Source organism: Muscardinus avellanarius, assembly GCF_963383645.1.
Source record: "Muscardinus avellanarius genome assembly, chromosome: 5".
NCBI classification, from domain to species: domain Eukaryota; kingdom Metazoa; phylum Chordata; class Mammalia; order Rodentia; family Gliridae; genus Muscardinus; species Muscardinus avellanarius.
This window is the reverse complement of record NC_137790.1, coordinates 21,734,136-21,759,903: the sequence shown is the minus strand read 5'-3', so window position 1 is coordinate 21,759,903 and position 25,768 is coordinate 21,734,136. Positions and strand designations below refer to the sequence as shown.

Here is a 25,768-nt window from a genome sequence, read left to right as displayed (position 1 = left end):
AATACATTCTTTTCTCATTTCTCAAAAATAACTCTATTCTACTTTGAAGCAAGTCCTGAATATTGGTCCTTTTTTGGGAGTGTATATAAAGCAAATGAATCATTACAAGCAGAATTGAAACAAACCAGAGTGATATATTAAAATAAAGTTTGAAGTCACATTAATGAACAAACACAAGCACTTAAAGTATATTCGAGAGAGTAGATATACAAACATACTAAGAAGTAAAACTTGTAAATTTTTTTCATTGAAATTAACAGCTACAGGAGAACTTTTGTCCCACATTGTGAGGCAAGAATCACTAAACTTACACAGATGCTGATTTTTTATTTGAACTAATAGCACTGATATATTTTTTCTGATTACTCCTGATTTTATTTATGGATTTGATTTAGAAACTTAGATCTCTTGTTTCTAAAACCATTAATCTAATTTCCATATAATTCTACCTCTGTAAATCTTTTCTTATCTATCTCATTTTCAGCCTTATGCCTACAGTGCTAATTAAAGCACCTAGCTATTTCTATTCAGCTTAGAACAATGTCTCTTGGCTGACCTTTGTGCAATCATTGTTGATTTTCTGTCCTATAGCTTTCCTGCTTTGATTTTTCCCCCACAATGGCAAAAGCATCTTATAACCTTTGATGCTGAAAAACCAATGAACTTGATGGCTAAGTTGTAAACTTAAAAGCAGAAAGGAAATGAAGGAGGGAATTAAGTAAGATTTTTCTGTCAAATTTTCTATCCTTAAGCACACACATTCACACATAAATACATACATGTATACATGTATGACTGCATATGGGTATGCTGGACAACATGCCATTTTCTTCTATTTTTAGTATTAATTTTGTGTGTTTGAGGCATCTGACGCTGGCTTTGAGAAAGTCTGTTCCTTTGAAGAATTTGCTGTCACAAAAAATGACAAAGTCATGACAATGTTGAACCACTAAACCAACTCTGAAAACTTTTGTTCATCCAGTATTATAAGAAATGAATACAACATATGACCATAATGTTGAAGCCACCAGTGATTGTTGTTCTGTTTTACATGTCAGATACTGCTTGTAACATGAAGATTATAATAGCATCTACTTAACATATTTTGCTTAAGGAAAAAGTTATTTAATGTACGTAAACCACTTAGTGTTTAATGTTGAAACTGAAGAGCTTTTGAGTCTTCTCTATATTTTTTACCTTTCCCAGTGAGAATAGGCAATTGTTTTTGAGATAAAACATTAAGATATATGACTACATTAAGATGACTATTTTAAGATGTATGAGCTACCTCAATGGTAATGCTAACAGATCAAAAACTTCACTTTGTTGATTCTCCTGTTATCTCTTTTAAGCATGCTGGATCTGTCCACATATCACTTAACCCAAATTATTTGCATAGGATTTTGTTTAAACAAAATAAATTAGCAAGCTTCACTTTATTGTTCTAACCTGATGTGTCTTCTCATTTCTTTAAGTTTTCAAATATTCAGAGTTTTGAAATTCCTTGAGGAATCTGTGAGTGTGGGGAGAAAGTAGTTTAAAATTTTACTGACCTGAGTATGCAACTTCATTAAAAATGTTATTTTGAATTTTTTTTTTAATTGGTGCATTGTAGTCATCCATCTTAATGGGGTACAAGATGGTAGAAGCATACATGCACACATCACTCATTTAGCTCTTCCCCAATAATTTTAGACAAAGAAAAATATTTATTAGGGAAAATGGGGGGATTCACATTCAGAGGAGAACATGGACTACCTCAAGAGTAAGAGAAGCCCTTTGGGAGTGCAGGATTCTTTCTTTATAGGAGAACTTCAAGAAAAGTGGGCAGGAGTTTTATGAGAATGATCTCAGTTTCACAGTCACAAGGTATTTTAGAGTTTTTTAGCCCTGACCTGCATTGTTTTATTATCAGATATCCTTCTAAACTATTCAAGCAAGGACAACCAAAAATATGAAGAAGTTGCTCTCTTGAGTAGTGCCCATGAAGATTCTTTTTTTAATGTAATCTGTTATTTAGTAAGCAAACACTGTCCTAAGAATGGTCATAGTGCTCAGAATGTCCTATAAACTCTTTAAGGACTTTAAAAATATCTCCTATTCTAAATGAATCATTTTTATATAATAATATGTTTTAATTTCTTCTGAGTCCTTGTAAATATTAAATTCCACTTTTGCCCTTACACAGAAACACTGCCTATAATAGGTAGATTATAATACCATCTACTTAAGAGGCTTTTCTTAGAGAATAAATGCCTTAATTAAGTAAAATATTTAGAACAGTGGTTGGCATGTAAGCAACACTGACAATTTTTTGCTGTTAATGTTACCAAAATTCATGACAACTAGTATGCTCTTGGTAAATGGTAAAGATCATTAATACTTCAAATATGTTTATATTATTCATTTTACTAATACATGTTTTACTTACCTAGGAAATATTTCTTTACTATAAGTAACTTGATTGTAGAAACTATCAAGCAAGTTGTTCCACTATATAAATGTTATCACTATGTTCATAGAAAGATCTTAGTAGATATTTTAAATTATATATATTCTTCAAACCATATCTAACAAAGTAAAATATAATTCTGAAAGTAAATCTTTAAGATTTATTGCCACTAATATTAAGAAAAATGAAATATGTCATCAAAGGGCTTTAAGATATAACAACAGAATTGAATCAATATAATTTTTCATTGATAAAGAGATGACCAAATAAATCATGGTATATTTATCAAAACATCTATTGAATCTATTAAACTAAAGCATGTTTTAAAACAAAGTTTTTAAAATTTTTGTCATGATGGCAATACTAACAGGTCAGAAAATAATTGTCATTGAAAAAGTTGCTTTTGATACTCGCAGATCTTCAGAGAAAGGGCCAATCCTAGCACAAGGTAGCACATGGGTGCAAGCAACCTGGTTTGCTATAGGCACATCAGCAGAGAAAACATAGTCAAGATAAGTAAAAATGTAGTTTGCATATCAATCATGTTTGATAACAATCACTACAGAACAATGAATAATATAAGTATAAAATGACCCGGTGGTCCTATGTCAAATTATTAATTAGAAAATTTTAGAACCAAAGATTGTAACACCAGCTATTTTCTTTCTTCTCAGGGTTTGTCAGGTTCTTATTTTATCATGCGTCAAGCATGTAGGAATGTTTTAAGATCAGATATCTATGTATTTGTAGTTCTTGCACACAGAGATTATATGTATAGGGAATTTGATATTTTCAGATGTTGTCTACAACAGGCACTACATCTTCCAGGTAAACATGAAAATGACAGAAAAGCCCAGAGAATGTGTACAAGATTCCTTCTTCAGGGACTAAATGTCTCTTACATAATCAGTAAGAATACAGACCTCATTTGGATTATGGGAATGGAACAGAGGACACATATCGTAAATGTCAGTAAAATAAGTGAAACGTGAGCAGAGAAAATTAGGTCCATATGGAAAGAAAAAAAAATTGAAAGCCCTGAAGCAGCAAAGTAATTTTGGGGCACATCATTTGAGGCTATTAGGTTCAGTCCCCACCTGTGTTGCAGATTAACAAGGTCTAGAATTGCTGAAAGGTCTCACTGTGGGTATATTTTTTCAGCCAAGGAAAAGACAATGGGTCCTATCCAGTGGAGTTGTTTACAAGCTAATTGTGGAAGTCATGGGTGTGAGAACTGAAGAATAAGAAGGTGGGCAGAATCAATATTTCCTTACTTAGCACTCCAAAAAGACTGATTTTCCTCTAAGTCCCTTTTGTTTGGGAAGGATTTCAAAACCTTGCTCCTACCTAATTACTTGTTGGAGCTTTTTCCTCTGCTGCCAGACTTTGCATCTTCTATGCTGCCTTCCAAACATTGCTGCCAAGGCTAATCCTGTTTCTTTTTACACCTTATTTCACTGAAAGCTTCCCTGGCAATAGACCAAGGGCACACATAAGCCTTGCCATACTGGTGCCAAGATCCTTTGCAAATGTCTTTCCCTGGCTGTCTTTACTCAGTTATGGTGTGAGCAATGGAGTCCTAACAAACAGTTACAAACAAATACAGTTTCAACCCAAAGTAATATTATTGAATTTTAAAAAGTCTCTTCCTTTAATTTGGGAGGGAGCCAAATGACTCAATTGAGTTTAATTTCTACTTATAATATTCTCTAGTTATAAATCTGCTTTTAGAAGATTCTAAAGACTTCAGAAATTTAGTAATACTTTTTAGATTGCTAAAGTTTGAGACTCTCTATATCTGCAATATCTATTTTCCCTAAATAGGTATATTTGCAACAAATATATCTAAATTATATTTATAATATTATACTTATTTCCTTCAAGAAAATGAAGGCTTAATATACTTTTATATAATTATTTTAAATGATTTTGTTTTATGAGAATCTAGTCAGACAATTAACTTCCAACTCACATGATTAATACTCTTTTTCACATATATGACAATTTCTCAATCTATCCATTCCATTTTTGTATGTTTACATTTTTTGATTATTTGTCCACCATAAAATGAAATGTGTCTCTAGTATTTTGTTACTAATAGCAAGTACTTCTGATAAAGATCACCAGGAATACATCAATGGTTGGACAAATTTGGTTTATAGCTCACTGTAGTAATGGATAATATATGTAATATAAAACCAGGGGTATTTCACTAAAAGCATGTCATAAAGGACTTACTTTTGATTTTTTACTTCAGGTAGATGAAAGAAGAAGATTTCATTGGAATGGTGTTTCTGTATATTGCATCAGATCAGGAAGTGGTGATAATCTATTTGGTTATGTTATTCTTACCTTGAATGAGAGAGGACCAAAACAAACTGAAAACTGTTATTGGACAAAATAAGCAGTCTTTTATGGGGATGTTTAGAATTTTTGTTGTTTGCATAGTTTCTATTTTGTGTGCATATATTCAGCCAGAACTGTGATATAGGCTTATTGTTACCTTCAACAAGTACCAACAGGACGCCCTTGCTTGATGTTGATGGTCTGTGAAGTTGCTTATGATCAGCACAAGATCAAGGCTCACTGTATTGTAGGGTTTGATGGGTTGGCTTCCAGATATTGAGAGCCAAGTTATTCTTCCTCAGAAACAAACCAAAAATAATCTAATGCTTTCACAAAATAGCTGTATTAATATACAGTAGATGTAGAATAAATTACTATACTTAATGTATATAATTGGATAATTTTAAAAAATATATATACATATAATAAGTAATTTAAATAATGAACTAATATACCACCCCTGCATGTTTATTTCTTCCACTGGAAAATCTTTTCTTCCTGATTCTGTCCAGGGTGCTATAGCTACTTAGCTGCTTTCTGTCAATGAATTAGATTACGTTTTCTCAAATTAAATATAAATTGAATCTTACAGAAAGTAAATTGAATATTATAAAATGTACTCTTTTTCTGAAGGAATGATGATTTGACTTTTACATTTAGTGTAAAGATTTTGATATTAATTTATAAATTTAGTATCTATCAATACTTCATTTATTTTATTGTTGAGAAATTATCTGATATATGAATATAATATAGGTGTTTTCTCTTTTTACCCATTGATTGGCAGATGGGTTGTTTCTACTTTAGAATTGTAATAAATAAAGGTACTGAAAATATTCATGTTTAAGACTTAATATAAACATGTGCTTTCAATTACCTATTCTTCAAAAAATATCTTCTAAGAATATATGACTGCATCATATACTATTGATATGTTTTAAATATAAAAAGAATCAAACTTTTCTCTAAAGTGGTAGCTTTGTAATTTTCTAATATTTTAAAAAAATGCATTTTTTATATCTCATCATTTTATATAGTCTCCTTTTAAACTCTCATCATTATCGTGATGTGTAATGATGTTTTATAATTTTAACCTGCTTTTGTATAATAATAAAACTGAACCTATCTTGTGCTATTTTTGAGGGTGTCTCCTCAAATCAAGGGGTATATTTCTTGATATTTTTAGTTATTATTCAGTAGAGACTTTTATCTGGATACACATATTTTATCAGATATATGAAATACAGCCAATTTCTATTATCTTCATTCACCTAAGATTATCTATTGTAGAGTAGAAGTTATTATGTTAAGTCTAATTTATGAATTATTCTCTATAGATTATATTTTATTCTAAAATTATATCAGCCTCTATCAAGGTCACAAAAAGTTTTCTGTTATGTTTTAATCTGTGAATTGTATAGTTACCTTTTAATTTTTATTGATTCATTGTAATCAGATATGAAGTTCACAGGCATTAGGACATAAACGCACAAAGCACTTGGTGAGCATCTCCAGGTTAATACCCACTCCCTCTCCTTTCCTGTAAATTGTATTGAGATTGGTGTTGATAGTCATGTATATGTATATAGTATAAATTAAAGTGTTTTCTTCATCAGTTATCTCTTGCCCCACTCACTTCTTTTCACTAGACCCCTCCATAACTCCACTGGGGTTTCTTCTCTTTCTGGACTGTCTATATAATCAATTTGGGGTTTATAATATACATAATGAAAGATACCGATCTTATTCAATTTATTTTATATGAATATTTAATATATAGCCATCATTATAGTGTGGGAATTCAGATAATTATCAGAAACTACTTTGATAAACTACACTCCAAAAGAATGGAAAACCTAGAATAAATTGACAAATTTCTAGACACATACAACCTTCCTAAACTGAATCACAAAGATATAAAAAATTAAAATAACCAATATAAATCATAGTTTGAAACAGTAGTAAAGTCTACCTTCAAAGAAAAGCCCAGTTCCAGATGGTTTCCCAGCCAAATTTTGTAAAACCTATATAGAAATAACCCAAATATTTTTTATTCTATTTCATGAAATATAAAAGTCAGAACTCTCCCAGAAACATTCTATGAAGCCAACATCACATTAATGACAAAGCTGAATAAAGACAGTTCAAGTAAAACTACAGATCAACGTACACTTAAATACAAAATTCTACACAAAACACAATAAATGTCCATTCAAAACAGCATGAAGGAAATTATACAACATAACATTTATTCATCCCATGGATGTAAAGCTTTTTAACACAGGAAAAAACAATTCAAGTAATTCATCATGTAAAGAGAAATAAGGAAAATTCACATAATCATTTCAATAGATGTTGAAAGAGCATTTGACAAATTCCAATACTCATTCATGATAAAACACTGCAGAATATAAGAATAAGAGAAACACACCTCAACATCATGAAAGAAATACACAATAGTTAACATCATATTGAATAAAGAAAAAATATGAGAGTTTCACTTAAGAACAAGACAAGAATGTCCACTATTACCACTTCTTTTCACTTTTTTATTTTAACCAGAGCAATAAGGCAAGATAAATAAAAGATATACAAGTAGAAAAATAAGAATTGAAACTATCTCTATTTGCATATTTCTTAATATTATTCTTAGAAAACAAATAAATTCAATGAAAATGATTTTAAAACTGATCAACAAATTCAGCAAGATGTCTGGATACAAATCAATTTTAAGATATTAGTAGCTTTCTTATATGCCAACCATAAATCCACTAAAAAAATAAATCCAGAAAACATTTGCACTCAGAATAGTTTGAAAACAATAAAATACCGAAGAGCAAGTCTAAACAAGGAGTTAAAAGAACTCTACAAGAAAAATCATAAAATTTTGAAAAATGAAATTGAAGAAGATCTTAGAAAATAGAAGGACCTCTCATCCTTTTGGATAAACATAATAAATATAATCACAATGATGATTCTTTCAAAAGTGATCTATGGATTCATTATAGTACTTATTAAAATATCATGGTCATTTTTCACAGATATCAAAAAATCATTTAAGTTTTCTTGAAACCCACACATGTTTCTGGACATTATTTTTCATCATCTATTGTTTTCTATCATTAGGAAATATTAGATATTGATTTATATACCTTTATAATATACCTGAAATGAGCCTGGCAGTTTTATATACATTATAGAAACTTAGTTATAGGTTAAAACAATGATGAAGAAGTAGTATGAACAATTTCTACATATTCCATACTCAGTCCTTGCTATTATTTGCCACTTATATTTGTCACAATGAAAATTTAAACATTTTATTTAATAAATATTATATTTTATTTATATTTATTTACTTTCTTTAGTACTTTTTATTGTTTGAAGATCTTATCCTGGGTATCTCACCATATTTAGCTGTCGTATCTTTTTAGGCCCTTCATAGTTGAAACAATGTCTAAGAAACTTAATGCTTTAGATGACCTAGAAAGTTTTAGAGGATTCTACTAAGGTATTTTGTGAGATTGATATCAACTGGAATTCTATCAATTGATCAATAGGTTAGAGTTTATTTTAGTAGATAATGATGCTAGAAAACATTTAATTTCTATTTGTGTGCATTGCTAATGGGGTGCCATTCCTCTTGTGCATCTCAGCTGAGAAGATAAGAAAATTTATAGTCATATGCTTACTCTAGAATAAGCAAATATGTACATTTTATTAATGTAGTTATTACTACATTAATTTACAAATAAACTCACAATGATGAATGTTGCTGTAATTTTTTAAGACACAAATTATTTTGGCTATTTTCTCTTGCTTATTTGTAACCTCCTACTCCACCATTGAAAATCCCGGCTTCCATCATCTATCACCCACTACTTCATGTCCAATCCCAGTGTAATTGGATGCAGTTTTAGAATTGTTAACAATGTGCCCAGGATAGACATTAAAGACTATATCTTATGCTCACAATTCCTTAGTCTTAAAGACTTCACTCCTTTGTGGGAATTTCAGCAATTCAGAATGACAAAATTCCTAGAATGTGATCCCATCATAAAGTGATATGTAGTCATGTTTTAAACTCTATCTTTTCAGAATATTTTTCCTATATCATACTTTGATGGGGATATATTAAAATAATGATGAAGCCAAATATTATGTAATTTTTCTCTTCTATTTCATTCAAGAAGATTTTTATTTATTTTTCTTTTAAAAATAGTAACATAAAACTGAATTAAAATTTGAACTCTGGGTTGAGGTTCTTGATAGTTTCCTATGATGTACAGAAGCTCTTGAGTTTCATGGTCTACCACATATTGATTACCTTCTAGTTTCTTGTGCCTTTGGGGTCTTGCTGAGAAAGTTTTATCTGTGCCTATGTGTGGCAGTGTTGGATCTATGCCTTCTTCAAGGGGCCTTAAGGTCTCTAGTCTAATTTCTGAGTCTTTGATACACCTTGAATTGACTCTTGTGCAGGGTGAAACAGGGGGATTTATTTCCATTTTTCTGCATATGATTAACCAGTTTTGCCAGCACCATTTGCTGAACAGGCTTTTTTTGGCTGTAAGTGTGTGGATTTGTTTCTGAGTCTTCTATTCTACTCCATTGGTCTATGTATCTGTTTTTGTGCCAGTACCATGCTGTTTTTATTACCATGGATTTGTAGTATAGTTTAAAGTCAGCTATTATGATTCCTCCTGTCTGTTTTTTGTTACTGAGAACTTCATTTTTAGTTGTTGTTCCAAATGAATTTAACGACTGATTTTACTATGTCTGTGAGGCTTTTTTTGTGGAAAATCCTGAGTGGAAGTGTTTTTTGGATTTTTTTTCAGTGAATTTATGGTTGATGTACAGAAAAGTCTCTGACTTTTTAAAGATTGATTTTATATCCAGACACTTTGCTGAATTTGTTGATCAGTTCTATTAGCATTTTGGTTGGGTTTGTTGGGTCTTCTGAGTATAGTATAATGGCTTCTACATATAGCGAAAGTGTGAGTTCTTTTTTTCCCATTTGTACTCCTTTGATTTCCTTTTCCACGACCTTGTTGCTCTGGCTAGAGTCTCAAATACTATATTGAAAAGAAGTGATGATAATGAACATCCTTGTCTTATTCCTGATCTTAGGGGGAATTCTCAAAATTTGTTTTCACCTAATATGATATTGACTGTCAGACTATTGTAGATTCTTTTTATGAGTTATGTTCCTTTTATTTCAATTCTCTGCAGTGTTTTTTAACATAAATGAATGTTAGATTTTATCAAATGCTTTTTCAGCATCTATTGAAATGATCATGTGATTTTTGTGTTTGGTTCTGTTTATATAATGAATAACATGGATTTATTTCCACATGTTGAACCAGCCAACACAATGGGAGAAGATTTTTGCCAACTATTTCTTTGATAGAGGACTAATATATAGAATATACAGAGAACTCAAGAAAATCAGACTAAGAAGACAAATAACCCAATTGAAAATGGGCAAATAAATTAGACACTTCATGAAGAAAAAATTCAAATGGCCAATAAATTCATGAAAAAATTCTCAACATCATTAGCAATGAGAGAAATGCAAATCAAAACTACCTTATGATTTTACCTAAATCCAAATAGAATAACAACCATTCAAATCACAAACAACAAAAAATTATGGTGAGGATATAGAGAAGTGAACACTATAAAACATTGTTGGTTGGATTGCGAATAAGTGCAACCACTTTGGAAAACAGTATGGAGGATCCTCAGAAGAATGGGAATGGACCTACCATATGATCCAGCCATACCACTTCTGGGTATCTCCCCAAAAGAAAGAAAACCAAACTACCAAGCTAATGTATATGTATCTATATTCATAGCTACACAATTCGCCATTGCCAAACTATGGAATCGGTCAAGATGTCCATCAACAGATGAATGTACTACAAAACTGTGGGATATGTACACAATGAAATTTTACTCAGCCATAAATAAAAACACAATTGCATTATTTGTAGGGAAATGGGTGGAACTGGAAGACATTTTGCTAAGTAAGATTAGTCAGTCACCCAAAATAAGAAATCAAATGCTCTCCCTAATATGTGAAAACTAGAGAGAAAGGGGTCATAGAAGAAACTCTAAATGAAGAAGTAGCTTCTACAGATAAGCAAATAAGACAACCTGAGGGAATGGAAGTAGAGAAGAGAGAAATTCTCTAATGCACATAATGTACTTTTACAAACACATCAGTCAATCTCTAAGCCAAGCATGAGAAAGAGGGAGGAAAGGAAATTGGGCAGGAATTGGGTAAGGGCTAATTGGGTGATGTTTGCATGTATGTCTCCACCATCTTTTATCTCATTAAGATGTATAGAGCCAGGCATGGTGGCACAGGCTTGTAATCCCCGTGCTTGGGAGGCAGAGACAGGAGGATCCTACTGGTTTGAAACCAGATTCACTGGCTTAAGAGACCCTGTTTTCAAATAAAAAAATATATATAAAATAGGTCTTGGAGTGTAGCTGGGAGGTAGAAGGGTTTCCAGGAACCCCAGTACCACCAAAATAAATAAATAAATAAATAAATAAATAAATAAATATGTATGGCTACAATGCACTAATATCACTAATATTACATTAAAAATTTTAAACTCTGGCCTTTCCAATTTCCATCCCTCCTCACATTTTTGTAAAGAATTCTTCATTAATATACATAATTTATTTCTTAGAATATATTTTTAGAATTCTAATAGACTCAAAGGTGTGAGGATTTAAAGTTTTCCAAAATTGCTTCAAAGAAAGAATATATTAATATTATACAAAAGAAGAAATACAATGTCCAATAAATACATGAAAAAAGGTTCAATATAATCAGCAATAAAGGAGATGCAAATCAAAACCATGCTGTGATTTTATCTAACCCCATTTAGAGTGGCAATCATCAAGAAGTCAAATAAAAATAAATGGTGGCTATTATGTGGGGAAATGGGAATACTTCTACACTTTTGGTGGGAATGAAAACTAGTACTACTGCTACAAAGATGTTTGGAGAGTGTTTAGAAAATTGGGAATGAATCCACCATATGATCCAGTTATAACTCTCTTGAGTATCTTTACTAAGGGGTTGAAGCCATAGAACTACAGTAATATATGCATACCCATGCTCATAACAGCATAATTCACAATAGCTAAATTAACCAACCTAGATGTCCATCACCAGATGAATGGATTAAAAAATTATTAGAAATACACAGAATGGAATTCTACTCAGCAATAAAGAAGCACAAAATTCCTGGAGAATATTATATTAAGTGAGATTAGCCAAACACAGAAAGTGAAGGCTCATATGTTTTCCTTATTATGTGCAAGCTTGAGAATAGTTGGGATACCCAAGGGACTCCAGATAATGGGGGAGAAATCTCATTGGAGCCAGGGAGGAGGTCTAAGGGAAGGGAAAGAAGAAGACTGAGATTTGCTATACTGGGAAGAAGGAAATTGTGAAGGAGGAGTGGCCACCAAGTACTGAGTGAATATATGTAGCTGTCATTATGATTAAATTATAATGTGAGACTATAAGACACCAATAATCTCAATTTATACAAAAATTAAATTATGCTTAAAATCAGTAACAAAATTATTAAAATTTAAAAAATACTTTTTTTTTTTTTTTCGGTGGTGGTGGTACTGGGGTTCCTGGAAACCCTTCTACCTCCTGGCTACACTCCCAGACCTATTTTTTTTTTATTTTTGGAAACAGAGTCTCTTAAGCCAGTGTGGCTGGCTTTGAACCTGCGCCATCCTCCTGTCTCTGCCTCCCAAGCACGGGGATTACAAGTGTGAGCTACCACGCCCAGCTAAATAATACTTTCTATACCTATTAAGTTAGGACTTATTATCAATAAAAAAATCCCATTGTGACAGTGGCCTAGCAAAATAACAAGCATTTTTTATTTTAACTACAGCCATTAAAGGTATGATATGCAACTACTTTTCTTGGATCTATTTAGATAATTTTTTCTTCTCAACCTTTAGCTTTCATTTTATTTTTCCACACATGTTTGTATTGAAATCTGTTAGTTGCTAATACATTATGTCTTTATTCTAGCTGAAATTGGGCTTCAAGTTTACTATGGTAATGTAATTCTCCATCTAAATATCTTTCACAATCATTATACTCTCTTTCCCACTTTCTTATTCTTAAGAGCATCCTTCTTGGATATTGACTCTGAAAATTTCTGCAGACTTAGCTAATTAACTTCTGTGGAAACTAAGGAGTATAGCACTAGAGATCTCTAAGTTGCTCATAAATCTATACTACCAATACTTTGAAGTGTCCAATTAAACAATCCTTCGATGATATGAGCTCCCTGATTTCTGATTTAAAGCAGATTTCTAACAAGTTCAAAAAGTGTATATTTTTGTGTATTTATTGGGCATTACAGTCTTATAATGCAAATCATGTTGACAGTGACATACATTCACATGTTTTTGATGCCCTCCTACCTCCCCATTTTCCTCCCTCCTTATACATATTACTCAGATTGACATTGGTAGATATTCACATGTATACACATAGTGTATGGTGGTATTTCTATTAATGAAACTAAGTCTTACTTCACTCCTACCTTTATATCTCCTCCTTGGCTCTCCTAAGATTTATCATCATCATCTGGACTCTCTCTTGTATCCCAATTATGCCTTATCCTGAACATATTAAGGAAGACATATGATCCTTTGCTCCCTGTGATTGGCTAATCTCACTTTAAAATGACTAATTTTCAACTGTTACCTTGTTCTTACAAGAGGATACCAAGTGAATTTTAGTAGACTCAAGTCAGGCAATATAAGAGGCTGATTTAAAAACTTTGCACTAACTCCTTTCTCCTGGAAATATGAAGAAACTTCTTATCATCATTCCATAAAATTTTGTAAGTGAGGTAAAACAAATACTACTTGTCAACACCTTAAAAGAAAAAACTTTAAAAAAATCAATAAGCAAGAAGAACCATAAGAAAGAGAAAAGGGAAGATGATGGGAAAAGAACTTTGATGAAATAATTTAAACCACTGAGTCAATTTGTACCTAAGAGCGCTATTACTCCTTGGACTTTTAGTTGCAGATGACAAAAAGAAAACTATTTTTACTTTATTTTAGCTTTCATTTTTTTCTCATGTAGTGTGTTACAGGGGCAACAACAATAAACAAGTTTTAGCATAAGTATGTAACTTTTATATGGTACAATGCAAACGTTTGTATTGGCAGAATTTTTCTTATAATTAAGAGCAAGCAAAATTTTAGTCATGTTTTGCAAATATGTAAATATAATTTTGTAATTTATTTTCATGTGAGCATTCCATCAATGTTGAAGCTGACTCTGATAAATAATTATGACACCAAATTACTGATTTTAAATGCTCAGTCACAAACTTTTCAGAAGATACAATATGATATGCATTTTGAAGTAATTCAGAACTGACAATTTTTATGATAAAGACTGGTATGATGCAAATTTTAATAGGAAATTATAGCACACAATATTTCTGATAATGACTCTAATTCTTGTAATTGTATTTTTTGGTCAACATATTTATTTCCAGTTCCAACGGCAGCCTTTTGGGACAGCTATTTTTAATAGTTTCAACTGATGAGTGGATTTGGAAAATAATACAAATGAAACATTAACTTTCTGGAAAGATAAATGTCAAAACTTTTAAGGTTGTTCATCAACTATCTCTAAAATCCTGCTGTTTTTGTGAGAGGGTGGACAACTTAGCGCAGACAGAACATACACAAGGGCTGCGGAGCATTTCAATCTCCTCCTGTCTTACTTGCCCATCTAGGTGATCCAGGTGATTTCGTTTCTTATGCTCCATTTCTCTAGTTTGTAATTAAATGGGTTATGTCTCCCACTGGTCTTTGAATTTAATTACAAGTGCCCTAGCATTGATAATTATTACCTGGAGAAATAAAGACTAAATGACACTGTGGGCCTTGTGCCTATGCTGTGTCCGTATTCTCATCACCCCACGTCAGGAGCTCACAAAGTGTTTAACATGTTGCTACCACTTGATTTCAAGTTTTGTGATTCTAAGACATTTAAGAAAACATGCTTATATTTAAAGCATAAACTTGTACTGAGTTATAAAATCTCTCCCACTTTCCTTAGGATTGAACAATAATAAAATGTAATACCAGGCATATAATAATGATTTGGGTACTTTGTTAATTAAAAAAAAATCCTCTACATAGTTGTGCCTATAATTCTGACTGGTATTTTAAATAAGAACCTTACTTTTAAAAAAATGTGTGCAAATAAAACAATGAATGTAACTCAAAATAAAATGCTGGAACTTTCTGTTCTATCTCAAACATTCAATATCATTGTTTTTCTCTATAGATCTACTTAGCTAGAATTTATTTGATCTTAGATATAATCATTTTTATCTTTCAGTCCACTATTTTGAGAGAAGAAAACAGTAACAGGTACCCTTCATAAAAGCGAGAAATTTCTAGTTTTATGTTATTTTTTATTATTGTACATAACTTAAACTTTCTAAAATATAATGGAGTACAATTTGATAAATGCCAAATACCTGACTGATGGGGTATGTCCATACAGCGCCTAAGGAGATGCAGCCTTCCTCGGCCTGAGCGGCCTACGGTCTAAGGCAAAACTTTAAGTAAAGTGATTCAGCAGAAAAGGGGCAAAGATGGCGCCTGGAGGAAGCTAGGAAGGCGTGGTTTCCCCATTCATTATGGGTGGGGAGACTGAGCAGTTTTTCCCTTTCTACCTTTAAAGGAGCTTTCCGCACACATGAATGGCTCATGTACTGGCCTGGGATTGGCTGTACACTACGTGCTAGTGATCTTTATCCCAGATAGGCTAGGCTATTTCTCATGGAAATTCCCTTTGTGGCTTGGTGCTATATATAGGACTGCTTGGAGAGAAATAAATGAGATCTTGCTTGACTTGACTCCCAGCTCGTGGGTTTGTGTTCAAGTCGTCGGTACTCATCATCTCTCTAAGCCCCGCCAGCTGTTGGGCTGGATTCCCGACACCCGACAACATAAATTCTAGATCCATAAATGACTTTTAAAATTTATTTTTCAAAATATATTCTACAGAGTCTCCTAAAAGTCTTACAACTAACACGAGTATTTCACAATTATATCATGGATCAAGAATCCTGTTAGAAGTTAGAAATAACACTATTAAATAAGAATTATTACCTCTGTTCTCAAAAGTTTGTTTTCCTTTTGGAAGCATAAATTAAAAACAAAAAATTAAAATTTGTTAACCATAGTTTCTTGTGTTAGATGTTGTTATACATCTCTTTCAATATTTTCTGTGGGTACAAACTGGCAGTTTTGATTTGCAGGTATGCCTGAGAGTTATTGACAAAAACAGAACAAAATTATGTCATTTGCAGGAAAATGGATGAACCTGGAGAATATTGAGATTGGCCAGTCACGGAAAGTGAAGGGTCATATGTTTACTCTCATTTATAGAAACTAAGGAGTATTTGAGATATAAGAGGAACTTTAGATAATGTAGAAGAAACATCAAAATATTAAGGGATGATGGTTTGGTGAGGGAGAAAGAGGTAGAATTAATGTAGAAAACACATCTGCTGACATTCTGCCCATCTCAATGTCAAAGAAGAATGAGAAGGGAGTTGGGGCAAAAACTCACAAAGTTCTGTTTGCATGTTTGTAATGATCACTACAAACTACTATACAATTGAGACTAAAGTGCATCAATAAAACTATAAGAAAATATTTTTTCTGAGATTATGTTACTGATGTTTTAATTTTAGTGTATTTTATTAATCACTGATTTTATAGTGCCCAATAAATATTTTTGCTAATTTACGATTATTTCTGAATTAATATAAATAATCAGTATGTGCAATAGTAAGTATCATAGTGCACACAAAGTAGACAATATTTGTAAGAAAATGGTTTTGCATGGTTAATAAATATGTAAGTCCTGCCATAGGCAAAAATATAGACTATTAAAATAGAGAAAAAGTAGTTAAGTATATGAGTCATCAAATATTTAGTTCTAATTTTGAGAAAGGGAAATGTGTGTTGCCTATAGGAGAGATTTTATGTCTGTTATATGTGTGCCTGTAATTCATACTTAAGCATGACTCTATTCCTACCTTCCTTCAAGTCTTTATTTTAAATATCACCTTCTCTGTTATTTCTTTCATAGGACCAGGGTCAAAATAAGCTTTACACAAACACTGTACACATTCTCTTTCTTAGTTTACACTTTTCTTTGGTAGATTATGCAAGCAATTTTTTCTAACTTGTTTACTGACAAACTCCAGTACTTAAAAATATCTAAAACCAAAGAAATGAGAGAAGAGTAAATTTTCTCTGCTCTATCTGGAGATTTGAGCTTAGATATGAGGAGGGTAGGGTATACAGTTTTTATGTAATAGGATGGGAAAATTTTCCTCCTTGCATTCTTAGACATGATGAAATCATTCCTAAACTAAATTTAAAATTACCTGACAGAATCCCTGTTAACAAGACATAGAGAATGCATGAAAGATTAATCCAGCTTCTTTTTATTGTTGCTGTTGTTCTTCTTCTTATTATTATTATTAGTGGTAGTAGCAGTAGTTGTAGTAGTAGTAGTCATAGTAGTAGTCATAGTAACAGTATTAGTAGTAGTAGTAATAGAAGTATTTACTAAGATTAAACCCAAGGACATTCTACTAATCTACAATTCAACCAATATATATATTTGAAACTGTTTCACTAGGTTTTTGAGGCTGACTTCAAACCTGTGACTTCCCTATCTCAGCCTCTAGAGTATGACATTACTTACATGAAAAACATCACCAGACTGAGTATATTTTCTTTACAAAAAAGGAATTATGCAAACAAGGTGATGCATCCTAGTACTTGGGAGGCTGAGGCAGGAGAATTGCAAGTTCAAGGCCAAACACACTCATAAACTTAGCGAGAACCTGGTTCATAATTTTAAAAAGAACCAGGAATGTGGTTCATAGGTAGAATACCTCTGGTTTCAATGATTTTTTAGAGAATTTAGACTAGGGATGTAGCTCAGTGGTAGAATACTCATTTACATGCCTAAGGCACAGGGTTCAAATACTCAGTGTCAAAATAACAATAATAATAATAATAATAATAATAACTATAATAATAATAACTAATAATTAAAATAAATAATATATGTAGCTAAAATAAAGAATTTAAAATCAAAGAATGAGAAAAGATAAAAATATCATAGCACTGAACATAAATACAATATTAAAAATTGTTTTTAGATCCTTGAAAATTTTTAAATTTGCCTGTGCTCCTTTACTCTGAAAAACTCTTATTTCTAATATCTGAGCAGGAAGATGAAACTAAGAGGGAAGGTCAGAGATGTCTGTGCACTGAAAGTCTAAGAACAATGCAGAAGGAAGCAGCTCATGGAAACAAATCTGAATATTTGGTGACAAAGACTCAGATTTGAACACAAGCATCGCTGTCTTGAAAGAAAAATAAAAGGCTCTTTTGTATACGACTTTATCATTACAGTCTTTTCAAAAGTACTAAATCATCTTTAGTTATTTATATTGAGTTTATAATCTTACTGACTCAGTGAAAGAGTTCAAGAAAATGAAATAGACTTAACACAACAATGCAACTTGAATCAGCCAAGAAATGAATGTGTTGTTCTGTCAAATCCCTTTGCCACAATAGCACTGCCAATTTGTTTGAAAAATGTACAACCCTGGAGTTTCCATACCACTTAACAGCCAAAGAGAACAAAGTATTAGCAGTAAGATACAAATCTTCCATACCATTAGTTCGATATATTTCTGCATAGAAGCTTTTCAAAAATTGGAAGCATATTTTGGCACCATGCTGTTTCAAAGCAACAACAAGGAGATATATGTCGTAAATTGTCAGGATTTAGGAATATTGTTTTTAGTTTCTTTTCTATAGATCTACTACTTGATGGGGCTCACTTGTTTTTTTATCTATCAATCCATCAAGATTATATTAACATGGTATTTACCAAGTAGACATAAAGTTAATTAAGTATATTTTTGATTCACAGAATTCTGAACATAGAGAGTAAATCATTGCTTAATTTAAAAAATCCCGACTGGTTATAAGAAAGTGAAATCAACATCTTACAAATATTCAGGAAATTTTTTCTTTTTCTCCTTCTTTCTTTCTTTCTTTCTTTCTTTCTTTCTTTCTTTCTTTCTTTCTTTCTTTCTTTCTTTCTTTCTTTCTTTTTTGTGGTACTGGGGTTCCTGGAAACCCTTCTACTTCTGGGCTACACTCTTTTTTATATTTTTATTTGGAAACAGGGTCTCCTTTGAACCTGCGTGATCCTCCTATCTCTGCTTCCCAAGCCCGGGGATTACAAGCATGCACTACCACACCCAGCATCAGGGAAATTTTTTAAATGGCAACTAAAAAACAATATTTCTTAGGATAACACCTACAGATCACAAAATAAGTATCATTTGTCTTGTGTTCATTAAACCAAGAAGGATGAGTTGATTAAAATTGATGAAAAACAGTATGTTTTTAAAATTCTCACTGACTTTCCTTTTCCTCAGAAACTGTTAGAATATGCTACTATGATATTTTAAGAAAATATATACAGTAACAATGTGTCAATAAAGTAGTTTTTTCTAAAAATTATACTATTTATATCTATTTATTTTGATCCTTATTAATTCCACAAAATAGGTTTGTTAGGTCTTATGGTTTACATAGAGAATGTCTTCTGAAAAAGTTCCTACACTCATAATTTTAAAATGTTCGGATGTGTTATAATTGAATCATGAATATTCTAATCTTATCAGTGGATGAATCTAATGATGAATTAATGGGCATTTAGGATGTGACTGGAGGAAGTAAGTGGGTAACTGGGGATGGGGTGCTTGGAATTATAGGTCTTCCTCCTCTCTTCTCTCCTCTCCTCTCCTCTACCTTCTTTCCACTTTCATGCCCTGAGCAAATGACCCAGCCTAACATGGACTAAAATTTCCAAATTCTCCCCTCCCAAACCATAAGCATATAAACCTTTCTTTTAGTTGTGTTTACGAACTATTTTGAATAACAGCAGCAATAATGTCCTCTGAAATATTAGCCTTGTCATTGTGATGAGAAAATTTAAATTCCAGGAGTGTTGATGGTCACGTAGCCATCAATTTGTTGAAAATCACATAGTTAAAAAGAATTAAATTTTTAAATTTTTTTCAAATTTGCCAAATACTGATAAAAGTAGTTTCTACTGGTACTAGAGAGTTACACTGAAACATATATGTATATATATATATATACATATACATATATACATACATATTCATTGTACCTCCAACTACTGCAGTCTCTGGTTTTATTTATTTATTTATTTATTTATTTATTTATTTATTTATATAGGGTCTTTCTGAAAGTCAAATCTGTGATGCTCCTGTCTCATCCTCCCAAGTACTAGAATTACAGGTGTACACCACCATGCTTGGCTTGGAATAGAAAAACAAAAACAGAGACAAACAAAAAAGCAAACAAAAAACAACTATCTGGGTGTGGTGGCACATGCCTATAATCTCAGTACATGGAAGGCTGAGGCAAGAAGCTCCGAGGTTCATGGCCAGCTTCAGCAACTTAGCCAGGTTCTTAGCAATTTAGGGAGACCTTATTTCCAAATAAAACAAAATAGATTTGGTGGTGTTATCTCAGAGTAGAATGTCTTTGAGTTCAATCCCCAGCAGTACACATACAAAATTTTAAAATATAAATAAATAAACATGGGAGAGATAAAAAAAAAACATACTCTCAAAAGCATTTAATAATGGTTTACAGCCGGGTGTGGTGGCGCACGCTTGTAATCCCTGCGCTTGGGAGGCTGAGACAGGAGGAACGCACGGTTTCGAAGCCAGCCTCAGCTACTTAGTGAGGTTCTAAGCAACTTAGTGAGAACCTGTTTCCAAATAAAATATAAAAAAGGTCTGGGAGTATAGCCCGGAGGTAGAAAGCCTTTGGGTTCCACCTCCACTACCACAAAAAAAAAAAAAAAAGGTTTACATTATGAATTGAGAATAAAAAAAAATTTGCCTAGAATGTATTTTTTTATTTTTTATTTTTTTCTGGTCTGGGGGTGGAATCCAGGGACATTCGACCTCTGAGCTATACCTCTTGCCCTATTTGTTTTTATTCTTTATTTTGAAGCTTGGTCTCACTGAGTTGCAGAGGGCCTCACTAAGTAGCTGAGGTTGTCCACGAACCCCGATCCTCTGGTCTGAGCTTCCTGAATGCTGGGATTACAAGTGTGCACCACCACGCCACAATAAGCAGAGTATTATCAAAAAATATGCTTCTGCTGAAGGTCCATCGAAAAATCATCAAATTTTTGAGATAATAATTGATTATAAAAATATTTTGTTAAAAGTAAGGTGAGGCTGGTAGTTGGAATCTTTTTTTTTTTTTTTTTTTTTGCTTTTTTTATGTGAAAAATAAAGCCAAGGCATGGTGACACATACTTGTAATCCTAGTATTTGGGAGGCTGAGACAGGAGAATCACAAGTTCATAGCCATTTTCAGCAACTTGTTTCAAAAAATAAAAAATAAAAAAAAACTAGGGCTGGAGATTTAGCTCAGTTGCAGAAGCCCCGGGGGTCCAATCCTCAGTAACAAAACAAAGTAAATAAATAAGCAAACAAATAAATAAAATAACAAATAAGCATGTTTCTTGGTTTTATGGCAAAATGGTCTAAAATAAATTAGAATGTATTTTATTAGAAAGTTGTTGGGGTGCTTACTGAAATTAAGGATGCCTCTGAGTAGAATGACAATGTTATCTGTATATGACAGTAATGGCTACTATGCCTAGATGACAATCTTTTGGGTGTCTTTTGTAATATTTAGATAAAAAGACCACTAGTCAACAAGAAGATGGAGTTAAGGCAAGATTAGTTTTGATGAGCATATGCACTTCTACTGAATGCATTTGCTTCTATTAGTATATTGATTCAGCAAAGACTTATTTCACACCCCATGCATACTAAACCCAGCTTAAGTTTCTAGAGAAAGAAATGAACAAAACTCAGAATATATCATAATTACCTTTGCCTCTAAGGGGTTCAAATACCATTCTACCAAAACTACTCAGCAGTGGAAAATCAGTCACTCAATGGACCTGAATTAGTAGCACCATTCCATTAAGTATTATTTCTCTTTTGCAGACAAAAATAATGAAGAAAACAATATTGTTGATTTGTGTGGACATCATGAACTCTTTCCCAATTCTAAACTCCATTTTTTTATAAAAACATGTTTTGACTATAATAAATTCAAGCAATTCTCAGGGATTATGCATAAATGGAAAGTAAAAACATAGAACTAATTTCTTTTTGGTCCCATGAAATGTTCTAAGTTGATAGTTGCAATTTTTGTACAATTGTGTAAATATTTTTAAAAATTGAGTTGTATAATTTAAATGAGTGAATTGTTTGGTATGTAGATTATACATCTCTATCCTTTTTCATTCCCAGTTGTCCACTTCACTAGCAATATTAACTTTATTAAGTTACTTATCATGTCTGGGCCTTACACTTTGGGCATAAATTACTACCTAATTTATAAGATTATTGTAGATATTTAATAGTAAATTCATACATATAAAGAAAACATAAGAGTGCCTGGTCTCCAGGCATGGTGATGCATGCTTGTAATCCCAGCATTTGGGAAGCTGAGATAGGAGGATCACAGTTTGCAGATAGCCTCAGCTACTTAGTGAGGCCCTTTGCAACTCAGTGAGACCCTGTTTCAAAATAAAGAATAAAAAATAGTTCTGGGGTTATAGCTCGAAGGTAGAATGCCCCTGGGTTTCATCCCCAGTACCACACACAAAAAAAGAAGAGTGTCTGGTACACAATTAGGTGTTGGTATGTTTCTTCTTAACATTGCTGTTATTTCTAGCATGACCACTACTAATATAACAATAATTGTTTTAATGAATTTTGTAATTATTAAAAATCCAATAATCATTTAAATAATGTAAAAAGAATCTAATCTTTTCATATTATTGTAACTATATTTTGATTAAATTGTAGCTACATTTTTATCTGGAGCCTGTCAATCTATATATTTTTTAATCAATCACAGAAGAAATTCTTGTTCTGGAACTGAAACTCATACTTCTCTGTGAAACGACTAGCATTTTACTTGATACAAAGTGGGAAGTTGTATTTTTTTCTTTTACTAAGGCAATGGGATATTATGTGCACACTCTACTCAATTAAAGCCAGCAGTATTGAACTGGATAATGGCTCTCACTGCACAATAGCTTACTATATCTTTCCAGGTTGGATGGCAGACTTATAATATCAGCTTTATTGCAGGGATATGGAATAGTAACACATGTACCAGGAGATTGACTCTAACTGCTTCAATTTTTTCACATAAAATCCTCAGGATATGGTCTTTCCAAAAGGAAAAAGTAAAATCTTTAACTATTATAGCCTCTACTCTCTTTTTTTTATCTTCACATCTCTGTAAGTCTTGATTTAGGCTAAATGCATCATTACTCTTTAACATACCCACCTAAGAACACAATTAAAGTCAAATAGAATAATGAGTGACATTACAAAGAATACAGAGTAGCACACCCAAGAAAGCTTTCCCTATTCCATATGCTGCATAATTACAGGAACCCACTTACTTGCACAGCGCCAGGCCTAGAAAAAAATTTAACACTTTGGTGAATACAAGCCAGATTACTTGAACTGGTTAACTTGGGGATCAAACACATTATTTAGAATATTGGCTCATAATCTTACATATTAAAAGATTGCATAAGATTTACCCACCATAGACATTGTATGGATGACATTTCTTTAGGAATATTGTTGTGATTTTAAAATACATGATTTTCAAAACAAATCTACTGAACAGTAGTGGGAAAAAGTTAAATCTTAAACTCTGTGTATCTCAGTTTTCTAATTTTGACTATGGGAGCTGGATTATATCATTTCTTAGTCTTATCTTTTAACCCTGCATGAGAATCATCTGAATGATATACAGAAAATATTTTGAAAAAAGTTTGCAAAAATATATATCTACTAGGTGTGGTAGTACACATCTGTATTCCCTGTTACTCAGGACACAAAGGAAAGAAAGTCACAAGTTTGAAGCTATCCTAGACAACTTGGCAAGATACTGTATAAAAATAAAATAAGAAGGGTTGGAAATGTAGTTCACAGGTAGAGCACTCCTGGGTCACAATCCTGGTACTGTAAAAAGAGAACAGTGCTTTAAAGAAGTACACATGTCTTTTCCTTTTTGCCAAACTATTATATTCACTTCATAATTGTCATATATTTGAAATTTTTTTTCTTACATTTGCATTTTTTCATAAACAAAAAATGACTTTAGTTTACATTTTAACATATAATTCCACATTACTTCTGAAACATTTTGCTCTTTCAATTTTTAATTTGTTTATTTATTTGTTCATTTATTTATTTATTTATTTAAACAAACACTGTGTAGTAGTGGTGGATAAAAATGTAAACCAGGATCCAGAGCAGCCCTCTGAGCTAGGAATATTCATGCCCATGAAGACACTCAGGCAGGCTCTCCTAGCCTGCAGCACCTTGAGTGTGCAATCCTCTGAGCAAGGAATGATGTACTCACCCTATATGAGGGGCACAGATCCAATGGCCTTTTGCAGTTTTCTCACCTCGTCCACAGGGCCCACCAAGAGAGAGGTCTCTGTGTCCACAGTGGCCTCACAGTCCTCCTTGCACGGGGTCAGCACATTGCCCATGTCTAAGCAGTCCATCTGCACCTGCCAGTAGGCCTTCTGGATGATGTTTAGGTAGGAAAGCGATCCCTGGTAGTACTTGAAGTAGATGTGGCCCAACATCAGCTCCACTCCAGGCTGTCCAGTGAGATACCTGTTTAGGTAGAAGGAGAAGACATTCTGGTCAACCAGCTTCTGCTTGATCAGGTTGTCAAAGCTCCGCACCACATTGCTGACAGAGATGAGGGGTTAGACCAAGCCCAGGATTCCATCAAATATAGTCAAGATGAAGCTGATTCCCGACTGCACAAAGGTCTGACTCTCCACTTTGATGCCTCCCCAGGCCCAATAGAACTGGGTTACAGGACACTGACATGGTGTCCTGACTCAGGTACCCAGAGAGGCTACCAGATCCACAGTGGACATGGAAGGTTGTGCCACTCTCTACGTAGGTGCTGGACTTGTCATTGTTGTACTTGTGGTGGATCCAGCAGGGTATGTCCACCAATTTTTCATGTGTGGAGGGAAACCACAGGTTGGAAGAACCAGTGTTAAAGGCCACCGTGAAGCACTGTGGAAGGGTCTCAATGCCACTATCTCCATAGTACTGGGCATCCTTGTTCTTGAGCATCTCAGGCATCAGTCTCTTGGTCCCAGCAGCTGACTGCATGGAGTACTTATTCATGGGGCCCTGAACAATCTGGTTTACGTACAGGTTTCCCATCTCAGTCATGGTCTTATGGATAGAAGTGAACTTGTGCAGGGGGATTCTGATGAGTGCTGCTTTGGACAGGGCCAGCAGGCCAATGACAATCAACAGTAGTCTAAGGGGCTGTGTGGAGGCGGAGGCTAGGTCTGAGTGGATCATTGCTTTACTTTGAGTAGTTTTTATTGTCTGAAAATGTATTTCACACTAATTGAACACTTTCACTGAATCTTCTCCAATAGCCTAAGATAGTAGGAAGGATTCTGCTCTGTTTTGATTTGTATGGTTACGTTCTCTTCCCCCTCAAACACTGTTTATAAATGAATACATACAATTAATAAAAAGCAGCCAGGCATGCTGGTGCATGTTTGTTATCTCCATGCCTGGGAGGCTGAGACGGAGGATTGTACAGGTTCGAAGCCAGTCTCAGCTGGCTTAAGAGACCCTGTTTCCAAATAAAGTATAAAATAAGTCCGGAAGTGTAGCCATGGGTAGAAAG

General features: G+C 33.0%; 1 pseudogene across 1 annotated transcript; it reads right to left on the bottom strand.

Annotated features, from left to right (window-relative positions):
• Positions 1 to 24,291: 24,291 nt before the first annotated feature.
• On the bottom strand, positions 24,292 to 25,431 carry LOC308263449 (cathepsin D-like; annotated as a pseudogene). Its single transcript has one exon. The product of its transcript is annotated as a cathepsin D-like (transcript).
• Positions 25,432 to 25,768: the final 337 nt, after the last annotated feature.